Below are 23,380 nucleotides of genomic sequence, written 5' to 3' on the forward strand. Positions count from 1 at the left end.
GAGTACCTCCTGCCTTCCCCTCCCTCACCACTACAGGAACTCGAAGGGATAATTGGATATTCATATTGGAACAGGCTAAGAAGCTAAATCAATCTACAGGTCAGCCAAATGCTCCAGCTTTCATTCAGAGCCAACTTTAAATGACTATTGCAAGGCAATCATTTTCCAAGATGGCTTTTTATGAAAAGGCGTTGTGGATACTGAGATGCTTCAGACATGCTGCAGACAAAGGTGAAGAGCAGGGAGTCTTTGTAAGCAGGGATTATCCTCCCAGGAGTTGTCAGCGCAAGTGATACTTAAACAATCGCAGCATTAGCAAAGCAAAGTTACATAGTAGGAATAGGTGGCAAGGAAGACATGAAACTGAAAGCTGCCACGAGTGGAAATATGTAGCATTCTCATCAATATGCACTAGGCAGGCAGTTAGTTGCCACAGTAGGTTAATAAGGGGGTTACAGACCCTATCAAATATGCAAGTTACTCAAAAGACTGAACAATTGCTGCAAAGATCTCCCGAGGTCCCAGTCATCAACACATTTACTATTGTAGAAGTTAATGGTAGCAGGATGATTTTTGTTGCCTCTGTCTACATTTCCTTGTTTCATGGAGTCATAGAAAGTTTGGGGTTGAAAGCTGCCCCCCCAGCATCACCCCACTAAAAAAATACCTGTTTCATATTCCAGGTTTTATGTGGTAACTTCCAGATTTTCCTAACATGGTTATTTTGCTTCCTGGAAGACCACTGTAACATTCAAGCTGAATTGCCTAAAAATACTCCTGAATTTGGGATCTGATAAGGAACAGAAACAAGTATTTTCTTTGAGCAGTACTACAGATCATTGGCTGCATAAAAGTGCATCGCATAAAATTGACTGAGGAAGAGAAGGAGAAGCTAGAGAGAAGGAAAGATCTTTTGGGCAAGTTTGTCTCTGTCTCCCTACTTTCCTTTCTATGTCTGATAACGCTGAAAATTTGTTTCTTCATCCAAGCACCAAGCACCAACACAGAGCATAGGCAGACAAAACATGAAGTATGCAGCACGTTTCTGAGCCCTGAGCTGAAGGAACAACTGTGAAAGGACCAACAGGAAAGTGCAATTTCTAGGAGAGAGAATCCCTGTCATGCCTGCTAATTAATGCCTCTAGCAAGTGGACTCTTATCCCTACCACATACCCTTATCTCTACCACATGGACTCCTATCCCTACCACTCTGGGCAGAAGCTGAAGCTGTCAGCTCATTTGGGACAAGTCACCTCAAGGGTTACAGGGCTGCAGTGTTTCCTGCAGTGCTGTCATGCTGCTTACAAGCCAGGACAGGATCCTCGGTGCAAGAAAATGTTCAGAGTAGGGCAATTATTAAAAAAAGAGAGAGAGAGAGAAAGAACAATAATGTTGGAAAACAAGAGAACAGAGAAGCAGAATCACATAGCAGTAAGAGGTAACAAGAAACACATGAAAATGAAAACTACCTCCATGTATGTCAATATTTGCCATCTCCAGCAGCATGACCTCCAGAACAAAGGCGACAGGTTCCCTGCTGCCTAGTGACAGAAACAAAAACAAACATTTCCTCTAGCCCCAGCCTGGCTGCAGTGCTGTAAGTAATCTCTTATTTATGTGCCCCGCTCAGAGGATAACCTTAGCTCCAGAAGCGCCTGGCATTGGGCAGAGCAAGCCTTGCTTTGGGAGGCGCACAATAGCCGAGCGGCAGGCGCGGGGCTCCCCGCGGCGTGCCGCAGGAAGGGCTGTGATTTCCCTTCTTGGTCCCTCTGCATTTGCAGGGGTATTACTCCTCATTCATGGAAACAAAAGAAGGAATACGGTGCATATGTTCCCACCTTTCCCCCTCCCTGCTTCAGCATATTTAGCATATTTACCGTGAGATCCCATGCTGGGGAGGTGACTTCTCGGTTATCAATAATGCTTCTGCAGGGTCATTCCCAGCGAATTAGTCAAAGCAATGATTCGGTTGTTGTTACACTAAATCTCATTACTTTGCACGTTGCCCCCTGCCCCAAAATCACAACTGCCTGATGAAGATTCTTTCAATAAACGGCACCTGAGAATGAGGGCTGGTGGATTTTTGAACCGACCTTCGTCCTCCACCCTCTCTTCGCTGCCCACACCTGTCTGCTCCCCCATGGGCACTCGTGCCACAGGAAGCTCAGACCACAAAACCTGTGTTTCTCCTGGGAAAAGAGGAGATTTTGCTAGTTTGGCTCCTTAGCCTTCCTCGAACCTAGCCATATGAAAGTGACCAAGGGCTAGAGCGTGGGAGAGCAGTGGCCCTGCCTTACCCTTCCGCACAGTGCTGGGAAGAACTTGCACCCTCTGCTCTACCTGCATGTCCCTGAGCAGACTGCTTGGCCTCTGACAGCTTTGATGAAATTCAGGAGGCTTCCTAGTTTGTGTGGGGACCACTGTCATCATGCTGAACATCCTACAGCAGTATGTCAGACTCCCAATTCTCACCCCTCCTGGGGTGAAGCCTCACACTTGTTTTGCTGCTGTACCTATGCAGGCAGACAAGGTCTTTTGGCTTGTGTTTGCTAAGTGCTTTGAAAGGCTGGGCATTGGGGTTTGGAATACATATAGTAATACCTTTTAAAAAGTGGGTGGCAGGGTGAAAAATGAAAGAAAAATAATTCTGCTTTCTCTTCACCACTGCTTGAATTTCCATTTTCCAAGTAGCCCCAAGAGAAGCAGCTTATGAGCCTGGCCCCAGCGTGGTGCAACATGAAAGTGAGGCGTTTGAGGAGCGTTGCTCTCCAACAACGCTGTGCACTTGCCTGGGGTTGGTGAAGGGCATAGGCTAACATCTCCACGGAGGATCAGCCCCATCAGACAACAGCCCCATTGGTATTCTTGTCACCGGGGTTCTTATTTCCCCGTGTCTTGGGGAGAGGGACACCTCGACAAGGGGCAGCTGCTGCCCTGAAAGGACCATGCTGTTGGTCCGGTGGATGCTGCTGCCTGTGCAGTGGCAGCATGGGAAGATGGATTCATTTGCAAATGTAAATACCGGCTGTCAGAGAGGGCAAGGGATTAGCTTTACATATGAACAGAGAGGTGGCACTGCATGCTGTCAGGCTCATTAGGGAAGCAGGACCCGTGTAGCTGGGCTATTTAGTAATGATCTACCCACTCCATCCTTCCTTTGTTCCTTTAACAACCCTCCAGCTCAGGCCAGACTCCCTGGGCTTTGACATTTTCCCTTCAGTAAAACCCTACAATCCTGCTTCATTTTCAGACAGGTCAAGAGATCCAATGCATATGCAGAAAAGCTCTGTACGATATGAAATGTGTTTCTTTTTGCAGTAAACCTAGATGAAAAACAAAAGGCAACTGATGGCAGTGTTTTCCATGCACACACTGGAGCCACTGCATAGCAAGGGTCATATTCTCCAGTGGTATATTGCTCTGACACACGGAGGATGTCTGCTGCTATATTGTCATGCACATCCTTCAGCAAAAGCAAGAGCAGACAAGGTAAAATACATGGAATCGAGATTCTTCCTCACATCATTTGCATAGGTCCAAGCTCTTGGGAGAAGTAATACAGCTAGGAGATAAAGGGATCTATAAAAAGATGAGCAGCTAGGAGATAAAGGAGGTCTGCAAAAAGATGAGGACCAATGTTTTCATAGGGTGTAATGCAATAGGTAAATGATTAACCTGATCTCAGGTTTTAAACTGAGAGGGGAGATTTGGACTAGGTATAAGGAAGATATTTTTTAGAGTGTGGATGGTGAACCACTGGCAGAGAGGTGTTAGAAGTCCCATCCACAGAAATATTTCATGTCAGGTTGAACAAGACTCTGAGCAACTTGACCTAGAATCATAGAATTATTTTGGATGGAAAAGACCTCTAAGATCAAGTCCAACCATCACCCTAGTACTGCCATGGCCATTTAACCACATCCCAAAACACCATGTCCACACATTTCTTGAACACTTCCAGGGACAGTGAATCCACCCCTCCCCGGGCAGCCTGTTCCAATGCATGACTACTCTTTCTGTATGGAAATTTTTCATAATAGCCAATCCAAATAACCTCTGGCGCAGTTTCAGGCCATTCTCTTTTGTGCTATCACCTGATACTAGAGAGAAGAGACCAAATGCCACCTCGATACAACGTCCTGTCAGAGTTGTAGAGAGCAATAAGTTCTCCCCTCAGCTTCCTCTTCTCCAGGCCAAACGATCCCAGTTCCCACAGCTGTTCCTTGTAATATTTGCTCCCTAGGCCCTTCACCAGCTTTGCTGCCCTTCTCTGGACTGCAGCTTTATGTCTTTCTTGTAGTGAGTGGCCTACAACTGAACACAACGTTTGAAGTGCAGCCGAGATGAAGATGTCCCCACTCACAGCAGGGACATTGGACTAGATGTTCCTTAAAGGTCCCTTCCAACTCAAACCATTCTAAGATTGTACAAAGGTGTACTTCTGAAACTCAGGCAGATCTTAGGTTGCTACTGGTGAAAGAGGCCTTTATCCCTGCTCATACCTTTCCATCACCAACCTTGCATCAGTAGTTGCATTGGAGTGATCACAGAATCACAGAATTAACCAGGTTGGAAAAGACCTTTAGGATCATCAAGTCCAACCTATCACCTGACCCTTCTAATTAACTAAACCATGACACTAAGTGCTTCATCCAGCCTTCTCTTAAACACCTCCAGGGATGGTGACTCCACCACCTCCCCAGGCTGCCCATTCCAGTGGGTGATCACTCCCATGTCAACGTGGACACCAAACCATGCCAAAAATCAGATCTACAGAATAGTGGATTTCAACAGGAACCATGGGCTGATGGCATCTGTTGAACAACCACCTGATGGAACACAAAATATGCAGCTGGAGGTGAAAGGGTGTACGTGGAAAAGCATGGAGAGCCTGCAGCTGGCATCAGGTGACTGCATCCTGAAACATACAGCAGCAGCTAAATTACCTTGACAGGAGCTCATGTTGTGCTACTTATCTAGGACTCAACAGGTGCTTCAGGCCAAAGCAGACGTGACACAGAAACACACCAGAGAATTTCTCCATCTGTCTCTTGACCCAGGCCCATAACTTCAGCTAAACCCCAAAAGCTCTTAAAAAAAAAAAAAAAAAAAGTGACAAAAATCACATTTATTACCACTGAAGCTGTGGATCTCTGGCTTCTGAAAGGGTTTCCCTACTGTGATGGTTTGGGTGTTCCCTGCCCCCCCCACACTTTAGAAATCACCCAGACTAGACTCAGCCAGCTCTGGAAATATGAATGAAGCTTATATTTACAGCTAGCACAATATACAAGCAGATATTTACAGTATATACAGTTATAGACAGAAATATACAAGGTAAAAAGCTAATACAGAAACACAACTCCCCTCCCAGAAACCTGAGTCCCCAGGAGGAGCTCCCAACCACCCCTTCACCTTCCCCCTGCCTCTCTCAACCTTACCCCAGTCCCAAGGAAGAATGGAGGTTCAGCCAGAGGGTTAGGAAGCAAAGTGGATTAGTCCCAAAATGGAGGGTGAGGTTAGAGAGATGCAGCTCAGCCAGCAGCCCCAGCGAGAGTGGTGCAGAGTGTTTTAGATGCAGCTCAGAGTTCGCCAGCAGTAGAAGTGACTTCATCTATGTTTTGCTTTTTATTCTTATACATCTCAGCAAGCCTATGAGGGAAGTAGACATCACCATTGTTTGTCTTTCACAGCCTGTAATCTAGTTCTTCTCACCAAAACACTCTAGCTAGCTTCAAACTAGCACACCTACCCTGCATTTTTTTCTCTCATTCAAATGTTTCACTTCATAAATATTTACACTGACATAAACCCAAAATTCGCTTTAAGAGGTCTTCTGTAAGAGCTTAGCTGAAAACCGGCTGAAATTCAGCTCCTCTTGGTTGGCAAACATGCTGGTCTACCATCCCATGCTCACATTCCTCCTGCAGTTCAGGGAACCAAACCCGAGAGGAACTTTGCCTTAGAGATCCTTGCAGCCTGGCACAGTGTGGGCTGGGGGATCTCCTACTTTCTCCATCTGTCTCGGCTATTTTCTCCTCAGCCCTGATGGGACTGGAATATCTGTTTCCAAGTGATTTATTATACTAAAAGTAATATTTATCCCACAGCTTAGCACCTTGCAAGTCTTTCTAGAGTAGAGTGGGAACACACATTCCTTGCTAATGTAGTCACTACCATAGTGACTAAGAAAGTCACCAGCTTTCTGTCTTTTATTCTCTGCTGTGTTTGATATTGGAAGGGTTCACATTGAGCAGGCAGAGTTTTACTTTTAGGAGGGGGTTCTCTAGGCATGGAAGTGGGTGCTGGATGGATTTCTGTTCTCCCTTTCCTATTTTTGGAAAGAAGAGCTCACTCCAGGCTTCTTTACAGACCCTTGCATTTTGCCTGGGACTAACCTTAACATAGTGTGAAGGTGAGGAGGAGAATGAAAATCTTTTTTCGTAGCCCTTCAATAAATGCATGCAGAAGGTTTTCCATTCAAAGCCCCTTTTCACATTCACACAAAGGAATTTGCATTTACATGGTTTGTGCTCAGGAAGCCTGTGGATTCATCTTTCTGACAGTGAGAGGTGGGGTCATGATGCCCAGGTTTAACTAACTGCCGTTTCTCACTCCGTGAGAGACAGAGTTTAGCTATTTTTTGTTAGCAACTGAACATTTGCTTTCAAGCCCCACATTCAGGCAGAAACGATAGTATACAGCAGAATATAAATTTCTTAGAGCAAGTCATGCAAACCAGACATCATTCACATTAGAGCTGAGGCAAGAATACATTAAAATACATGTAAAACAGCCCAACGAGTTGCAGATTGCTATATTGATGGGTTTATTTCCTTTATTATTCCTTCAGCTCTAGCTTCCAGCTAATAAAGCCTTATTATGCACCTCCCTGCACCGAGAGAGACAATAATTATATTTACTGGGAGAAAAGGATACTGTATTACATCCCAGACCACCTCAGACATTTTCCTGTTTCGGTGGCTTCTATAAATGGACTTTATATTGCCTTGAAAATATGTTAATACAAAAATGCATAAAAGTTATTCCCTCGCCTGCAGCAGACAACTTGGCAAAAAAAAAAAGAGAAAACCTAATCTGAGTGGAAGAGCTGTTCTCTGAAGGCTGCTGAGACTCTGGGTGGTGCCACTGCTTTTGTAAGAGGAGACAAGCAATAAAAAGGGCAGAACTGTGTGAAAAGGAGAGTACAAAATAAACAGAAAGCGTAAGAGTTCGAGGTTTAATCTGATTTTCATTTAGCTTCTCCTAGAAATGGTAAGAGCTTCAAAATACAATGGAATTTTGCCCAAAGACTTGAATTAAGCCATTCTTTTAAAACATATGATTATCTCTTCTTAATTCAATGACTTCTCACTGCCTTCTGTTCTTCTGGTCCATGGCGTTCAGCATGCTCCATTAGCAGGAGCAAATGCAGAAGCAGGAAATATGAGGAACTTAATTAAACTGCAAATCTCCTTAGAAAGCCAGGCAATCTACTCTTGCAAGCCAGAAGTTGTTCCAGACTATGTCAATCAAGTTTTGGATCCATATCTGAAATGGACACTACCATTTTCTTCCATGTTCTCATCTGCTAGGTATTTTTTAGCTCCCTTTTCCAATCTTCCTTTCCTGGAAGAGGAGTTAGGCTCTTCATATAGCACTGTTAGGTGTTCTTGGCCAGTAAAATTCAGCCTAGGTTTGGTTTCATTTTAGTTTTCCTGTAAAAGTGCTGTTCTGCTCAACTGAAGAGAGATGGAGAATTTTTCCAGCATCCTGCCTTTTAAATTCAGGAGGTCTGCTCCAAATTCAGAAGCACAAAACATCAGCTAAGTGATAAATCGCTGCTATTGATTCGTGTCTTTTGGAAAATTAAGCAGCATTTTATTTTGGTTTGGTTTAGTTTGGCTTCACAAGTGGCATATTTTGCTCAGGTTTGTATTGTTTCAGTAAGGACACTCCTGTTTTAGGAAAGCACTCTGCTCCAGGGCTGTGATGGGTACCTCCCACCTGTGCCAGCATGGCAGCTACCACCTCTGCTCCAGCACAGCACTGGAAGAAGCCACCTATCTCTCTTCACCTGGGCTGGCTCCCCAGCTCTCCCTTCTTTTCTGCCCTAAGCTCCGTGGAAGCCATCTCCTCTTCACCAGACACTGTAGCAAAAAAGGAGAGAACTTAGTCAAAGCATGACCGCAGGAACTGGTGTTCTCCAGCAGCTTCCCCTCCCACGTCCAGCCCCACCATGTTCTGTGCCATGGCCACTATTCCTTCTCTCCCTACAGAGGTATGTAAAAGGCAAGCATAGCTTCCAAGCTTTGAACTTTAATTAAATAGGTGTGGGCTACACAGTGCAAATATTTCCTTTCACCCAGGCCACTGGCTGGAAGAAAGTGAAAGACGAGACCAGGTGTTATTTGTGTTCTCCTCCCTTGAGGGTTTTTCTGCACTGCACTACTTATCCCAACCGCCCTCATTCTGCTCCCCATAGCCATGGTTAAGAATCAGGAGAAAGCTGTTGGCTCTGGGGAGGCTGGAAATCTCAACAGAAACCAATCTGATCTGGGGAAGCTAATGTTTGCTAAATGTCTTACTGCTGTGAGGCTGTGTGACGGGACAAGAGGAAATGATCTCAAATTGCACCAGGGAAAGTTTAGATTGGACAATAGGAAAAAATTGTTCACCAAAAAGGTGTCAAGGATTGGAACAAGGTGAAGTCACCATCCCTAGAGGTACTCAAAAGCCATGTAGATGTGGTGCTGCAGGAAATGGTTTAGCAGTGAACAGCATTGGGTTAATGGTTGGACTCAAACTTACAGGTTTTCATCCACCCAAGATAGTTCTGTGAGTCTATGATCACAAAATCTTAATATAAGCATGCTTAATGCAAAAAATGTCTCTGGGATGTCTTCTGAACCAGTGGGCCTTGGTAAGCCAAAATTAATCATAATTAATCATAACATAGCTTATTTGACTTAAATTTCACATGAGCATCCTTCAGGAAAATAAAGATGCAGGCAACTGTGGAACATCCTGGGCCAGTGCACTATACCCTGGTCAAATCCACATGGTTCATGTATGGTATTTCAGCTCAAACTGAGGCAAATAGACATCTTCACATGCACCTGACCCTGCCCAGTGATCACAGAATGACAGAATGAACCAGGCTGGAAAAGACTTCTGAGATCATTGTGTCCAACCTATTGCCTAACACCTTCTAAATAACTAAACCGTGACATAAGTGCCTCATCCAGTCTCCTTTTAAACACCTCCAGGGATGATGACTCCACCACCTCCCCGGGCAGCCTGTTCCAATGTCAGTCACTTTTTCTGTGAAGAACTTCTTCCTAAGGTCCAGTCTAAACCTGCCTTTGCACAGCTTGAGAATGTGTCCTCTTGTTCTGTCATTGGGACAAGAGACCAACCCCACCTGGCTACAGCCTCCTTTCAGGCAGTTGTAGAGAGCAAGGATGTCTCCTCTGAGCCTCCTCTTCTCTAGGCTGAAAACTCCCAGATCCCTCAGTCTCTCCTCACAAGGCTGTGCTTCAGACCCTTCAGAAGCCTTGGTGCCCTTCTCTGGACACAGCCAAGCACCACAACGAATTTCTTAAATTCAAGGGCCCAAAACTGGACACAGTACTCAAGGTGTGGCCTCACCAGTGTTGAGTACAGGGGCAGAATGACCTCCCTGGTCCTGCTGGTGACACTGTTCCTGATACAGGCCAGGATGCCATTGGCCTTCTTGGCCACCTGGGCACACTGCTGGCTCATGTTCAGTTGGCTGCCAACCAGTAACCTCAGGTCCTTCTCTGCCTGGCTGCTCTCCAGCCACTCTGTCCCCAGCCTGTAGCACTGCATGGGGTTGTTATGGCCAAAGTGCAGAACCTGGAACTTGGCCTTGTTAAAACTCATGGCATTGGACTGCGTCCATCTGTCCAGCCTATCCAGGTCCCTCTGCAGAGCCTTCCTACCCTCTAGCAGATTGACACATGCTTCCAACTTGGTATTGTCTGCAAACTTAGGGATGGAAGACTCAATCCCCTCATCCAGATCATCAATGAAGATTTTAAACAGGACTGGGCCCAGCACTGATCCCTAGGGCACACCACTAGTGACTGGCCACCAACTGGATGTGGCACCATTCACCACCACTCTCTGGGTCTGGCCAGCCAGCCAGTTTTTAACCCAGCACAGAGTGCCCCTGTCCAAGGCATGGGCTGCCAGGAGTGTGCTATGGCAGACATTGTCAAAGGCTTTGCTGAAGTCCAGGTAGACTGCATCCACAGACTTTCCCACATCCACCAGGCAGATCACCGGGTCATAAAAAGAGATCAGGTTGGGCAAGCAGTACCTGCCCCTCCTAAATGGGTAAGACTATCCTGCAGGACTCTGCATCTTGCTGCAATCAGGCCAAGTGTATTCAAGGCCAGATCCTCTAGAGCAGGGGTCCTCAAACTACAGCCCGTGGGCCAGATACGCCCCCCCCAGGGTCCTCAATCCAGCCCACCGGTATGTACAGAACCCCCCTGCCCCTCCTCGCCGGGGGATGGGGGGAAAGCATGCAGCCACTTTCTGCCACTTAATCTGCTCGACGTCCTCTGCAGCCCCCAAGCACCCAGACTGGGCTAGAACCAAACCATAGTCTGGACCCAGACACTACTGGGCTGGAACCAAACTATAGTCCAGCCCCCAACAAACTATAGTCCTGCCCCCGACAGTGTCTGAGGGACAGTGAAGTGGCCCCTGGTTAAAACGTTTGAGGACTCTGCTCTGGAGGAACAGAGATTTCAGCAGGAATGATATTTTTCTGCACCTCTTAAATTTGAGCTTTGTTCCTGTTCTTTTACCTACCTGCTCTTACAGTTTTGGGAGGTGCTTGGGCCCAGAAGAATGCTTTTCAATGTTGAAAAATGCCATAATCCCTATGTTTTTTTGGTAAGATATGGTGAAGATAGGTATGAGAAACAGAGAACTGACACTGTTTGTGCTCACAGAATCATCAAGGTTGGAAAAGGCCTCCAAGATCATTAAGTCTACTTATCTCAGCCTGCATTGAAAAGATACAGGATCCCTCATAGAAATGCCTTTGGAAACTAACTGTAATCTATCTTTACTTGACTCTGACGCAAAGCAGGTAAGCTTGGGAATCCAAAGTCACTCAACACTTGTTGATTTTGCCACTATTGACTACAGGATCACAGGATGTTAGGGGTTGGAAGGGACCTCCAGAGATCACCGAGTCCAACCCTTCTGCCAGAGCAGGACCGCAGAATCTAGCTCAAGTCACACAGGAACACATCCAGACTTGAAAGCCTCCAGAAAGGGAAACTCCACAACCTCTCTGGATAGCCTGCTCCGGTGCTCTGTGACCCTTACAGTAAAGAAGTTCTTCCTTATGAATCATAGAATCATATGAATCATAGAATCATATTAATCATAGAATCAACCAGGTCAGAAGAGACCTCTAAGATCATCCAGTCCAACCTAGCACCCAGGTGGGTTTCTGTCCATTGCCCCTTGTCCTATCACTAAAAGTTTCTTTATTTTCTTCCTTTAGTTTTAATTTGGCATTCGAAGCAACAAACTCTGAGAGCCACCCCCTATGTTTCTTTATTCACGAATATTTCAAAAGAAAAGAACTTTCAACATATTCCCTGGTAAACAGAAGTTAATCCCAAACAAAGAATAAAGGCTTGGCTGTGAAAGTGGGGTTTGCCTTGCTTATAAGGCTCCTGGGGGGAAAAATTTAATATAAGTGCATCAAAAAGCCAGTGCAAGAGTCTGAGTCTGCAAATACCTGCACCTGCACTTATACATGGAAAGTAAGGTCCTGGCCCAAACAAACAGTTGAGATTTCTGCCCTCAGCTCCAGCAAGGTCACTGTTTCTCCCTGTGAACAGTCAGACTAAATGAGAAGGGCTGTGCATAATCAGCTGCTCTGCAAATGCAACTATTTACAAGGGATTGTGTCCATGTTTTTAATTCCCTCCTAAATTAAAGATTAATTATTTCCAAGTGTCGATTTTATTATCTTGCTAATCTGTCTGTGTATGAATCACTGTGCCAGCTGGGTACATCATAATGTAAGCACCACTCATTTCAGAAAGGGCTCAACTAAGCAAAACGCTGAACATCCTTTGCAGAGATTAAGTTCTTTGAGAGGAGCAGAGGAGGCTCAGCAGCAGCTGGTGGGGTGGTCAGTATTGAATCTCTGACTCTTTCCAGCATTAGCAGAGTTGAAAGAACAATCTCCTGGTGTGAAATTCTGAGCAAGCTTCTGGCTGAAACATTAAGAGCAAAAGGAAGAGTATCCTGTGAAGGTTTTCCAGTTTACATGGAAAGGGAATTGTTGGGTTGGTTTTTTTTTCTCATTTAATAAGCAGGTAATAAATAGTTTGCAGAGTCAGGAGGGAAAATCTCGAGCAGTTGCTTTCATTGCATGGAGTCCAAGTTACGTTTCCCTCCACATCTTCATCATTTACACACCATGTCAGAAAAAATTTAGGTTATTGACTTAAGCACATTCAGCATTAAAAGCCAGAACTGGAAACTAGGGCCATGCAGTTGTGCTCGGCAGACACATAATGCCTTCAGCTTCAGGTGAGCTGTGAAATTTGGATCAAAACCTGTTTTGAGGGACCTATCATCATTCCTGTTTGTGGCAGGAACACCAAGCTGCCTGACAAAGTGAATCTTAATTTAGACAGATTGATCCAACCTGACTTTAAGAAGGAGAAAAAGCAGATTCATGACAGTTTATTCATTTTAAGTCCTAGCCAGGCCACATCTCAGGATTTTCCTTAAATCTTTCATATCAAATAGCATGTCATGTGCTGCACTTCTTGAACAGCTGCAGCTTCCCTGTAAATATTTTATATGACTTCGATTAAACATCTGTTTTCCTGGCACGCTGCAGCCCATGCTTGACCTTGACTCCTGTCAGAATAACGCTCACCTCAGGGCATTCCAGTTTCTGAAATCACATTTGAATAAATCACCAACTTGATAAACGGGGACGTCTCGCCATCAGGTACAAATGTTAAGTGGATCTTCTCCAAGAAGAACAGTCTGCTGGAGGAAGACTTCCTCTTACACGTACTCGCACTCAGCTTCAACAAACATGTGCAGTGCATACGACGGCAATATGCAAGAACAGAAGGTGTCCATCTTCTGGAAGAAGCAAGGCCTGAATGGGAACTGACTGGTGTAGTTTTATTCCAAAGGAAATCAAAACAACTATCCAGAATGTGAGAGCTTCGGAAATAACATCTATCTGTTGCTCAGCAGGGAATGAAGTTATTCACTGTCAGCAGGGAATGAAGTTATTCACTGTCCCTATGAAAATTGCCTTGTGCTCTCCCTGTAATAGTTTCGGTATCTTGGTACAGTGGATTTTTTTTTCTCCTGAGTTTGATTTAGTACAAGACAAAGTATGTAAAAGTAGTTGTGGTGGTTTGGGTGTGCCCTGCCCCCACATGCTTTTGAGTCACCCAGACTGGACACAGCTGGCTCTGGAAATACGAATGAAACTTATATTTACAGCTAGCACAATATACAAGCAGATACTTACAGTATATACAGTTATAGACAGAAATATACAAGGTAAAAGGTAATACAGAAACACAACAGAAACCTGAGTCCCCAGGAGGGGCTCCCAACTGCCCTTCCACCTTCTCCCACCCCTCTCAACCTTACCCCAGTCCCAAGGAAGAATGGAGCTTCGGCCAGAAGGTTAGGAAGCAAAGTGGATTAATCAGAGAGACAGCAGAGAGGCTGGAGAGAAGTGCAGCTCAGGAAATGCCCCAAGAAGTGCCTTATCTATGTTTTGATTCTTGTTCTTATGCATCTCAGCAAGCCTATGAGTGAAGTAGACGTCTCACTTGTTTGTCTTTCACAGCCTGTAATCTAGTTCTTCTCACCAAAACACTCTAGCTAGCTTCAAACTAGCACAGTAGTGATAACTAAATGCAGAGAAAAAAAGCTATGAGCTCTATTACACAAGGACAAAAGATTACTAGAGGAGAGCTGCGAAAATGGAGAGAAGTAATTGGGATGCAGACCCTGTTTGCCACACTACTCAAATCAAACTGCTCTTCTCACTCGGCATTTACCAGACTGAGTTTTTCCAAGAGGTCAAGGTAAAGGTCTTGATTCTTATTTCAGGATTCAAAACCTCTATAACTCTCTATTAGAAAAACTACTGCATTAGATCAGCAGAGAAGATGGAAGCTGTGCATCAAGGATGAGAGCTGACCCTGCACACTTCTCAGGAACACTCGACACAGCAGACACATTTAAAGAGATGGTTTCACAGCAGGCACACAGAATCAGCAGACAAGCTGCAAAGAATTAGGTGTCAAGAACTGAAAATCTGTAAACTTCAGAAGATAATCACATGCTTAACAGGAATCCTAAACATGTTTAAAAATAGATGTTTCTCTGGCCTGGAAGCTCACTGGGAGCCATTCAAACACATTTCCAATTTCAGCCGCTGTCAGCAGCGATGCGAGCGAAAATGGGCCGAAGAGATTCTGTTTTCCTTGTGACCATGAACCCCCATTAACTGTTGCTGATTGTGACGAGGAGTCAGCTGAAAACCTCACTAAACTAAAAGAAAAATACAGGTAAAGAAAGAAAAGAGGCATGTTTGATAGTCTCTGGTAATGAAACTCAACCGTTCAGCTTTGATGATGGTAGTGGAGAAGGAATTGGTTTAGCAACTTACATCAGATCTTAATGTGATGCTAAGCTGAAAAAGATGAAACTGAAAAATATTTTGCTCCATATTTTATCTATGAATTCCATCATGCCCAGTGTGTAGAACTGAGCTACCACACAGCTGCTTTGTGTTCACCATTGCTAGCGTTTCCTTACCACGCTGCCCTGTACGATTGTGCTGAACCCTGAATGGAAGCCTGGTGCCTGCTCAAAAACTCCCTTGGTGCCTGCAGATGGGGTGCAGCCAGTCATACAGGTGATGGCTCTGCTCTGAGAAATTACTTACAGTTGGAGCAAGTCCAAAGAGAGCACCTCTACGTAAAGAAAAGCTGACAGAGTTCGAGCTGCTCAGCCTGGGGGAAGAGAAGGCTCTGGGGAGACCTTATTTTGGCCTTTCAACACTTAAAGGGGGCCTGTAAGAAAGATGGGGATAATCTCTGTATTGCAGCCTGCTGCAGCAGGATGAGGGGTGGTGGATTTAAGAAAGGAGGGATTTGGACTAGAAATAAGGAAGACATTTTTCACAATGAAGTTGGTAAGACACTAGCACAGGTGACCCAGAGAGGTGGCAGGAGCCCCATCCCTGAAGATGTTCAAGGTCAGGTTGGATGGGACTCAGAGCAAGTTGATCAAGTTGAAGATATCCTTGCTCACTGCAGGAAGGTTGGACTAGATGACCTTTAAAAATCCTTTCTGCCCCAAACCATTCTAAGATTCTATGGTTCTATGAAATGGGTCAAAGGCTTTGACAGGTCAGGAGTGAGAAAGCCTTGGAAGGTTTCTGTAGGAAAAAAATTTGGGGTGCTTGCTTGCCTTTTCAGGCCCCAGCTTACTCTGCTGGTGACCTTCATTTACTTCAGAATGTCAAAAGGAAACTATCAGTGTGTCTTCTGTCAGGTCACTCTTTGTTATTTTCTACTGTTTTTACAAATACTTCCTTTTTTAATCACTTCGATCAGAAATTCCTCCATGCATATGTTGGGTATTTTTGCTGGAGGAGGACTTCTTTGCTTCTTTTTCTTTCTGGATAACAAAGAATGGTTGTGTCTCATTCCTAGTCTGGTTATGGGTACAACCATCCCGTTTGGCAAGTCTCCCTACAATCCTTGGGCAATTGCAGGTCACATTCTTCAGCTATCAAATAGCAACTTTGAAACTTTTCAAGTGCTGCAGGTCCTACCTGCAGGAAAGGTAGAACCACTTTGAAAGGTCCTGAGCAGACAAGTGTATCCATATCAAGTCCTCAGCTCTTGCTGCAGCCTCAGATCCCCAGGAGAGCAAAGTCCCATTCCACAGCAGGGGGTTTGCGAATGAAACGGCTGTCGGGGTTTCGGGTGATGAAAGGAGAGATGTGCATGCTTGCCCCTCATGTTATATGGTTATATGGATGCTTGCTAAGAAAGCAAGACCTGTGTTAGACCTGTTAGCATATTTATGGCTTGCTTTGCAGTGCTGTAGGTTATTGGGAGAACAGCACAGCAGCTTCCTGTGCTGCTATTTTAAAGCAGGTTTTCTTTTAAAGCAAGTTTTCTGTTACCATCGATCACAGAAGCTGTCTGTAAGCTGAGATCTTTCCAAGGCTTAAGTCTCAATGTGAGGGCTCAAAGGAGACCCCTGCATCTAAGGAAAGATAATGTGCTCTGCTCAGTAGGGGTGGGGGGTGTGTGTGGAAATAAAGTCAACATAAGCTGTTTGTCCTTGAGCAACTGGAACAGTTTCAACTTCCTAGCAACAGAAAACTTTGCCTATGACAGAAGTGACAATTGCCCTTCAGTTCAGTGAGGAAATGGCTCCTTCATGCTCCAAGGGAGATTTCTGTGCCTGTGCCCTACACTCCTACAGGGTGCAATATACCACTTTAGTGATGCTCTTGCTAATTAGTGTGTAGCTGCAAGAAGTGCTTTCACCAGGTGTCTTGAAAACCATATTTTATATGTGAAAGGTGTGTTTACTTTTTACCCTAGAAATGCATCCATGCCTTCACATGTAAATCCCAAAAGGAAAAAAAAAAAAGAACAAAATTAAACAGGATGAGCCATAGTGTAAAATTTTGCTGAATATTCAGGTCCTGGTAAAGGCTCTTGGAAACACAGAGTAGAATGACAGCATCAGAGCTGCAGAGACAGGGCCCATCTAAATCTGTGGGTCTAAGGGAGGTTTAGATTGCATCTTAGGAAACATTTCTTCACCAAAAGAGCATTGGAACAGGCTGCCTAGGGAAGTGGTAGAGTCACCATCCCTGGAGGTGTTCAAAAACCATGTAGGCATGACACTTCAGGACATGGCTTAATGGCCATGCTGGGTTAATGGTTGGACTTGATGACCTTTGAGGTTGTTTTTCCAACCTTAATGATTCTTTGATTCCATGTAGTGTTTGTTCTCTTGGGGTTTTTTTTTGGTGGCTAAGCCTCCATTTCCAAAGGAAGAAATGAAATTACTCTTTAAAGCTGGTTGAATGTAGGCCCAGGTACTTTCTAAAAAACATTTGTCAGGGAGTCCAAAATCAGTTCCTCCTAATCATCTGCCTCTGTCTTTTTCTTAACACAGGAAAATGGATGTTCCCAGTTCCTACACATCACTTTTCATAAGGGATTATTACAAGAAAAGCTTATTAATCTTGTCAAGTTGTTCAGAACCCTGTTTAAAGGATTCTTTAACAGCAGGCTTTCTCTTATTTATTTTTTTTTAAACTTCTCATCCATTTTATGACTTTTCTTTTTGCTCAGTGGTTTACAACCTTAGTCACGGTACATTGCATCTCCCATAGAAATGGCAGTGCTGTCAGTGACAAGCACTTGACATGTCACATGGAGGAAATGCAGGAAAAGGTAGGGCTAAGAGGGCACCAGGGCACAGCTTTGTTTTTCTTTAGAGTCTGTATATGTGTCTCTTTCTCCAGGTTTCTCTGCTTTTCCCAGCATTTTGGCTGCCCTATGTGCCCTGCGGTCTGTCATACCAGCAATTCGTCTTTCTTCTTGCAAAATCACCTTCTGTCTGGGCCTTCTCCTGAGCTACTTATAGCCTGTCATGGGAACTGCAGCTAATAATTCCTCACCTTTATAATGTGCTGCTTTGGGAGGATTCATTTCTCATACGTGTGATAAGACTGGCTTCAACAAGAAAAGAGGAGATTGCAGGTTTGTGGATATCAAAAGGAAATGACATTAAGTGCGCCCAGAGAGCAGGTTGCCCAGAGAGGTGGTAGATGCCCCATCCCTGGAAACATTCCAGGTAAAGTTGGACAGAGCTCTGAGCAACCTGAAGTATTATAGAATCACAGAATCAGTCAGGGTTGGAAGGGACCACAAGGATCATCTAGTTCCATGAGCAGGGACAGTAATTGAAGATGTCCCTGCTTACCACAGGGGTTTTGGACTAGATGAGCTGTAAAGATTCCTTCCAAACCAAAATACTCTTTAATTTTGTGTGTTGGGACTTGTGCTAGTTTGAGCCTAGCTAGAATGTTTTGGTGAGAAGAATTAGATTACAGGCTGTGAGAAGAAAACAGTGGTGATGTCTACTTTACTCATAGGCTTGCTGAGATGTATAAGAACAAGAACATAAATATAGATAACAGAGACCCTCCCTGGGCTTTGTGGGCTGCACTCCTCTCTCTAACATAACCTGCCATCTATGTGACTAATCCATCTGTTTCCTAACCCCCCTGGCTGACCCTCCAAACTTACCTTGAATATAAGGCAAGGTAGAGTGGTAGGGAGGAAGGTGGAAGGGTGGTTGAGAGCCTCTCCTGGGGACTCAGGTTTCTGGAAGGGCTGTTGTGTTTCTCTATTACCTTTTACCTTGTATATTTCTGTATATAACTGTATAAATATTGTAAATATCTGCTTGTATATTGTGCTAAGCTACAAATATAAAGCTTGATTCAATTTCCAGAGCTGCTGAATCTAGATTGGGTGATTTTCCAAAGTGTGTGGGGGTAGGAAACAACCAAACCATCACAAGACTGAAAGATATTAAAACCATCTATAATCTGTACCCACTCTCTGTGAGGATCTCAAACTCTTTTTTGCAGCAAGAAAATGTATGTCCTGTAAATGAACTGCATCAATGTCAGAAATAGTTGATTGCAGAGTAACATTAATTTCACTGTTTTATTAATTAAAGACTAACTGCCGTCACCCTGTGCTCATAAAGATACTTTGATCTAACTATGATTGAGATATAAAAGTTAAAAGACAAATGGCATTTAACACATCTGATAGGTCTGTTTTACAGAGGAAAACTACAAAGCAGTTAGAGTAAAAATTTGTAGGGTTCTTTTCTGATGTGCTCTGAAATATTTCTTGTCATGGGAGGTGTATTGTAATGGAGAAGGACTAAGTACTACCAGCAATACTTCACTGTAACAAGTGTCATCCATGTCTGTCAATCACAAACCTTTGTCAAGAAACTAAAGAACCAAAAGAGGTTAGTAACTGTGAAGCATCAGCTGCAACTGGGAAAAAGAAGAAAAAGCAAGCTTTAAAACAACCCAGGTACCAGTGGTGAATCTTCTGGTTCTGTGCAAGAGTGTGATTTGATCAAAACATCACAGAATGGTGTTGAAGGGATCTTTGAAGGTCATTTAGTCTGACCTCCCAGCAGTCAAAGGGACATCTTTAACTGGAATAGGTTGCACAGAGTCCCAGATGATGTGATCTTGAATGTTTCCAGGCTTCTACCACCTCTCTGGGAAACCTGTGCCAGTGTCACACCACCCTTATTGTGAGAATTCCACAGAATCACAGAAGGTACTTCCAGAGATCATCAAGTCCAACCCACTTGTCAAAGCATGATCACAATTTCTTCCTTCTATCTAGCCTAAATCTCCCCTCTTGCAGCTTACAATCATCACCCCTCATCCTGTCAGGACAGGCCCCACTACAAGTTTGATCCCCATATTTCTTACAGACCCCCTATAAGTGTTGAAAACCCATCTCTTATACAGGCTCTACAGCCACATCGCTCTCAGCTTTTCCTCACATGAGCAGCATCCTGTGGAGAATCAAAATATATCCTCATAAGCATCAGTGGTTGCTTTTCATGTGACTTGGTAGGCCACATTTGGTGCCAAATCAAATCAGTACGGCTGAGTATTACCAGATAACAGAATCACAGAATCACAGAATGTTAGGGGTTGAAGGGATCTCTAGAGATCACTGAGTTCAACCCCCCTGCCAAAGCAGAATCGCCTAGGACATGCTGCACAGGAATGCATCCAGGTAGGTTCTGAAAATCTTCAGAGAAGGAGACTCCACATCTTTGGGCATCCTGATCCAGTCCTCTGTCACCCTCATCATCAAGAAGTGTCTCCTTGCTTTGAGGTGGAACCTCCTGTGTTCTAGATTGGATCTGTTGCTCCTTGTGCTATTACTGGACACCACCAAAAAGAGACCATCACCTTCATCTTGACACCCATCTCTCAGATATTTATAGCCATTGAAAAGTCTCTCCCAGTCTTCTCAAGACTAAACAGCCCCAGCTCTCTCAGTCTTTCTTCATAGAAGAGATGTTAATTTCCCATGATCATCCTTGTAGCTCTCTGTTGCACTCTCTCCAGCTGATCCTTGTCTCTTTTGAATTGGGGAGCCTAAAACTGGACACAGTACCCCAAGCATGGTCTCATCAGGGCAGAGTACAGGGGGATGATGATTCTAAACCACCACAGGGAGGTATTTACACATGTATGTAGATATGCACCCAGTCCTGCCTCAGCAGTTCTCGCTCACTCTCACAGGCACCCAGGAGAGCAGAGCCAGCTGTCACAAGACACTGAATTGATGATTTGAGAGCAGTTTTCCCTATATCTTCTTTAAGGAAGTAAAAAAATAGAAGATGCTGCAGAAATGTTTTTGGCCTCAAGAAATAAATTTGATGCTGTGTGGATTTTCATGAGGTCTCTGCTGCTTTTTTTTCCACAAATCACTCTGTGTTTCTGCTTTTTGCAGAGCTCTGAGTACATTTTTCCTATAAGATATCCAGTTTTTATTTTCTTTAGTGGAACTAAAGGGTTGTAACTCCAGCTACGTGGTGAAGAAGCAGGCAAATGTCATATGTCCTCTGATTAATATACACATCTCTCTGAGTATCAAGCCAGAATGAGTGTTAGTCAAAATTACTAGCCAACAGAAATGCTGACAGAAAGTAAAGCTGCTCTGATAGCAAGAGAGTGCAAGCAACTGAAAATGTGCATGTCCTTGAACTATTAATTATTCTGCCTTGGAAGGATTTAAAAGGACTTCTGATCTACCCAAGTTCTGCTTGGAAAACAGAGAGGGAAATACAGTATTCCCTGAGTCCCTGACTAGTTTAAGTATGTATTTGTTAAATTTAAGACCTGCCAAAACCCAGCTATTGTTTTCTAGCTGCTTTGCTATCCAGCAGCTTCTTATAAGAATTGACTTATGGAACATTTCAAGACTTTCATAACAGCAGCAATAACCACCATAAAACTTGTGGGATATGATATTAGACTGAAATATCTGCAGCATATGTTCTGACAACATTTGGCAAAACAGCAGAAGACCTATAAAGAGTTTTAATGCAATTAACAATGCCATTAAAAAATATCCTTGGAGGCACTTAGTGCCGTGGTCTAGTTGACTGGATAGGGCTGGGTGCTAGGTTGGACTGGATGATCTTGGAGGTCTCTTCCAACCTGTTTGGTTCTATGATTCCATGATTCTATGGAATTTGATAGATATTCTGTGAATAAAAACAATGTAAATTGTTGTGAGCTTTTCTTATCAGTGGCAAATACTATTTAAAAAAGACTTGTGTGGACTTCCCCTGTAATGCAGAGTGCCAGAGAGGTATTAGACTCCTTTTAATCTTGACAACAATTTAAATAATTAATTTACTAGCTCATTTTGCTTGTGCCAAATCCAGCTATCAATCTCACCCTAGCTTTCATCTGGCTTTGGGCAGATGTCTAGCAACTTCCACTCTGGAACACAGTAATAGTCACCATCACCATCCCATATTGAGGAGGGGGTTTAGTAACAGTGATCCCACCAGCTGAAGGGGCTATGTCTGAAATCAGTAAAGGAAGAAGTTCCTTATTGACATGGTAAACCTTTACAGCTAACTGCCGCAGCCTCATTTGTGGTGGCTTTGGAAAGGTTCGGACTGTCTGTGCTTGTGCTCTCTGAATCTCTCACCTGCTGTGAATTAAATTATGGTGGGAAGAGCTCAAGAGCTCTGCAGAAGAAATGAAGAGACCATCTCTCTAGCCTTGATGGCAGACAATTGCTATCAATCACGAGCCTCTTAGGTATGCCCCCCAAAAGTGTTGGTTAGTGTGCTCAATCAGGACTGAGATGGTGGGTAGGAAGGAAGATTTATGCAGTTTTTCTTTGGTATGTGGAATTAAAACAAAGCAAACAGGCAGAAACTGATTTCCAAGACAGACAAGCAGTCTGGAACACCATTCAAATAAATCAGTGTGGTGTTGATATAAACCATTCAGCAGCACAAGTAAAAATAGGTCCAATCTTCTTCTTCTGCCATTCCTATTTTTTTTTAATCCATTCACTTCTTGAAAACTAATATTTGGTCAGGAAAACAGTGATGATATCACTATTACATTCTTTTCCTTCTTTTCTTTTTACTTCCAATACTTCAGTGCTTACCCAGAGACAGCAATAAAGTGAACAGTGGTGCTCAGGAGCATCTGCTCCCATCCTCAGGTGTGGCAGCTCTTCCTAAGAATGCAAGTGTGTGTCTGAATCCCACTGCAGGCACCTTGGCCAGCCCTGAGCTTGACCCCATCTTCCTACCTGCAGAAATTATTCTTATTCTAGCATGAAGTTTTGCTGTTTAAATGGGACACAATCACAACTGCTTGCATAGGTGCATGTGTTTCATAGAATCACAGCATCATTAAAGTTAGAAGAGACCTCTAAGATCATGAAGTCCAACTGTCAACCCAACACTGCCATGGCCAATAACCATGCCTCAGAGTCCCATGTCTACACATTTTTTGAGCACCTCTAGGGATCGTCACTCCATCACCTCCCCTGGAAGCCTGTTCAAATGCTTGACCACTCTTTCAGTAAAGAATTTTTATCTAATGTCCAATGTGAACCTCCTCTGGTGCAACTTGAGGCCATTTCCTTCTGTTCTATTGACAGTTACTCAAGAAAAGAGACCAACACCCACCTTTGGAACAGCTCAGCACAAAATTGAGTTTCAGCAGTGAGTGGATGGGAAGAGAAGATAATCAAAGTTCAGAAACTCTGTCCAAAGCCTGACTGCAATGGTGGTTGATGGCTGACCTTTTCAAAAAATGAGCTCCACTTGATATCTGTCCTCACCACAGCAGCTAACAGGGTCTGTGCTGGGAGCCTTATCACCATCAAGGGTAATAGCCAACCACAAATCAAAGATAGTTCCCTTTGGCAAATGCTCTCTGCAGTCCAGCTTTGAGACCCATGAATAATTAGATAAGGACAAAAAGCCCTCCAAGTCATCTGTTCACCAGCAATAGTGCAGCTGCTCAGGCTCAGCAGCTGCATGAGCGGCACTGTTGATGGAGGTCCAACATCTTGCCAAACCCTTGTAGAAAACAAATGAGATGTACAGTGCTGCACTGAGACTGGCACCACCTAGGCATCAGAACAGCTGGAGGAGGAAGGCAGTGTCTTTCCCTGCCATATTATGTATCTGA

The sequence above is a fragment of the Pogoniulus pusillus genome, chromosome 10 (assembly GCF_015220805.1).
Source record: "Pogoniulus pusillus isolate bPogPus1 chromosome 10, bPogPus1.pri, whole genome shotgun sequence".
NCBI lineage: Eukaryota > Metazoa > Chordata > Aves > Piciformes > Lybiidae > Pogoniulus > Pogoniulus pusillus.